Source organism: Tupaia chinensis, unplaced genomic scaffold (genome assembly GCF_000334495.1).
Source record: "Tupaia chinensis unplaced genomic scaffold, TupChi_1.0 Scaffold000515_1, whole genome shotgun sequence".
NCBI classification, from domain to species: domain Eukaryota; kingdom Metazoa; phylum Chordata; class Mammalia; order Scandentia; family Tupaiidae; genus Tupaia; species Tupaia belangeri.
Window position 1 is genome coordinate 3,978,986 of NW_006160028.1, and position 716 is coordinate 3,979,701.

Consider the following 716-nt stretch of genomic DNA (forward strand, 5'->3'; position numbering starts at 1 on the left):
CGACTGAGGGGCTCCTGGAGAAATGGGGGGGCCGGCGTCTGTTATTAAGGCGTCAAATAGAACGCTGAGCGGAAGACAGCCTGCCGCGGAATCCCCTAATGAGATCTGCGTCGTGAACCCCGCCCTGGATTCCCGGCTCAAAACTTAAGATGTCAGAACTGGCAAGGACCACTTTCCAGCCGGTCCGCTTCGCGCTGAGAAACCGCAGCTCTCAGAAGAGGTTACTCTGCAGGGCCCTGCACGGCGTGGCCAGGAGCGGGACCCTGGGGCGGCCTCCTGGCTGGAACCAGGTTAGATGGCAGCGGGCGACGCTGACCACCCTGTGAAGTGATTTCATACTTCCCTTGGCCCTGAGCCAGTTCCTGGAAGGTTCTGCCGGCCAGTGAGCCCCGAGAAGCTGTGACAGTCAGCTGCTTCAGGGCAACTTCCTCTGTCCTGTGCTCAAATAAAAGAACCCCTGGAGTTAAACGTTCATTTTTCAGCCTTGCCTAGAAGCCCAGAAAGCTTGCTCTATGCCTATAGCTTCAAAGAAAGTCTGCAAACTGGGTGAACTGGTTTGAATAAAGACAAGCCTGTTCTTGGAAGGTTTGAGTCGGTTTTTTAGTGTTTTTTTTTCTTTTTTTAAGGTTTGTAAATGTGAGCAAGATAAGAACCACCATTTACTACCTTAAGGGAGTTTGACTTGCAGCAGCATCACCTGGAAAGCACTCCAAAGG